Genomic DNA, 2,561 nt, shown 5'->3' with positions numbered 1-2,561 from the left:
CACTTCAACCTTTGGCTTGACATTGATTCCAAGTTGATGAAGACTCTTTGCTTTCCACTCTTTATTCTTTGCAATTTCAATTGGTTCCTCAAAGGTCCTTGGCTGCTTAAGCTCTACCTTCAAGCGCAGACTACTCCTCAAGCTTGCCAGAAACCTATCCTTCTTCAACATGGCTAGAGGAATTTCAGCCCCCGAAGATGTACACCACTTTGTCCATAACGCATTGAATGCCTTCACAAAGTCTTCTATGGTCTGACCTTCACTATGTACCAAACCTTGAATAGGCTGCCATACCTTTTGTGGGTCTTCCACCTGTTGAAAGTGTGTAATAAAATCGTGTCTTACCATTTCATAAGTCATAACTTGAGGAGTTTGAGCTGATTGTATCTCCTTCTTGCAGCCTTCCAACCATTCCCTACCATCTCCCTTCAAATAGAAGTAGAAGATTTGCACCACGAACGTTGGGTCTTGCTTGTCAGCAAGAAGGCAATCAAACTCCATTTGCTCATTGAAACCTTTGGAACTTTCATTTGATTTCCCACTAAACTCCGAAAACTAAATGCCATGTCTTTTAAACTCTGTAAACCGAAGGTAACTTGAAGCAATTCCTCGATGGCAGGCACCAAAACATTGTTGGGCAAAAGAAAAAGTGGGACACCTCTATAGCTATATAGCCCAAGAGAGTTTAAACTTCAACCTAAGCACCAAAAATTATACCAACCCAAATCTTATAGTAAACCCCAACCAAAAGGCCTATGCTCCCTTGGGAATTTACAAGCACTCGCCACCAACGGACCATGGCACATAGGAGCAAAACCTTGTCAAAGCATGGATTTCTAGCACACGCCGACCAATACATATGAAGATAAGGGCCTTCCCTTTCACAATTGAACATCACAAACCCAAAATTTCAACATCATTTTCACAATTCATAGATACATGCCCTCCCAATCTGTCTGCACACAATTTGCCACACTAGGCTGCCATAGCCATAACCCTGTAGAACTAATCATAACTTGAAGAGCACAACTCCAATTGGGGCACTTTAAAGCTTGAGAGAAATATTGAAAAATTACTAGAAAAAAATCTGAAGATGACCAAAATTGAATCTACACGCCGCTACATGCAAAATTGAGGCGAACAAAGAGCTATCCTGACACGACTACACGTAGAGAGGGCATGGCGAGGCAAAAAACTGCATCAGAAACCATCAAGGAGGTACAACGAGATAAAACCTGAGTTTTTTTGAACTTTTTTAATTTTGTACATGAGTTCTAGCTATATACAAGTCTCACTTCAAAAAACTCGCTAACGGATACATACAGTAACCGATAACTGGCACTATACTAGTCCACTTTATATTGGGTAGGGTGATCAAAGGGCTCACCAAGGAACACTACAGAGAGGAAGAGGAGGACAACCTCATAGACTTGGGCATGGGGAAAATTGTCACATGAGTTTTGAGGTGGGATGTGGCTCTTGTTGTGATGGTGATGGAGGCAATTGAAAACAACAAGGATAAATGTAAAGCAAGTGACCATAAAAAGCCATCTCCAAGGACTCTTGTGAAGGAGGCAAAGCCCAAAGAGGAGAAGATTTCTAGCTTGGAAAATGCTTCATTGGCCTCCTTTGACTCCAAGGTGAGACTCCTTTGCAAGATGTTGACCAAGACCTAGAAAGGAAGTATGTCAAAGATGAGATCCCAGAGCTACTCTTGCATACCTTGCATCCAATTATAGTGGACGGTCAAGAATTTCTCTTTCTTGATGACATTATCCACTCCCTTGAAATGCATCAAGACAAAGATCTCTTTGTTCTTGCAATATATGATGAGGTTTGTGATACAGAGAACCCCAATTAGAAGACTCATGTCCAATTGGACTACTCCTCTGCTCTCCTCATCAACACGCTCACCTTGCCAGAGGGACATAATTCCATGGATTCCCTCATGGTGGTAGCTCTACAAAATTGATGAGGAGAAATATTTCTTTGAGAGTGTGTTGGAGAGTAGCTTCGGTCCCTACAAATGTCTCATGTGCTTGGAGAACACTGATCTTGGCACAATCGACATAATCAACAAGAACCTTTGCGAGCAAGATGATGCAACACTAGTAAGTACTTCATTCTTCTCAAAAAAAAAAAAAATCTTAGAATCATAATCCAATGTTGTTTCCTTGCAATCTACTTTGGAGATGGATTGGTTTGCCCAATGAAAAGGTGGATCTCACACGGAGGGTGACTCAAAGGATGCCACCTTGTGCCATTATCTCCCAAGCTTCAATGAAGAGATGATCCAAGTCATCCACAATGAGTATACAAATTTTACATCAGCAAAGATGTACAAGTGTAGAGTGCTAAGCTCTATTTTGGCCAAGTTTCCTACAGCCCTAAATGCCCACAAATGTATTCTTGTAAACAGAGAGGCAACAATCCATAGTTTTGGTGAGAAAGGGGCCGAAAACCTTTTAGGGTATTGCGGCCTTTGCCTTGGGCAAGGGATAACAAGCAAGGAAGATATTGTATCACGCCTTGGTGGATTAACATCTTTAAGGAGCCTAGGT

The 2,561-nt window shown here is 41.6% G+C and overlaps 1 pseudogene; it reads left to right on the top strand.

The window, feature by feature from the left end:
* Positions 1 to 1,789: 1,789 nt before the first annotated feature.
* On the top strand, positions 1,790 to 2,358 carry LOC147454276 (uncharacterized; annotated as a pseudogene).
* The last annotated feature ends 203 nt before the right edge of the window (positions 2,359 to 2,561 follow it).

The sequence above is a fragment of the Adiantum capillus-veneris genome, chromosome 7, assembly GCF_014529385.1.
Source record: "Adiantum capillus-veneris isolate H3 chromosome 7, ASM1452938v2, whole genome shotgun sequence".
In the NCBI taxonomy this organism is placed as follows: domain Eukaryota; kingdom Viridiplantae; phylum Streptophyta; class Polypodiopsida; order Polypodiales; family Pteridaceae; genus Adiantum; species Adiantum capillus-veneris.
Note: the sequence above shows the minus strand (reverse complement) of the source record. Positions and strands in the feature narration are given on the sequence as shown.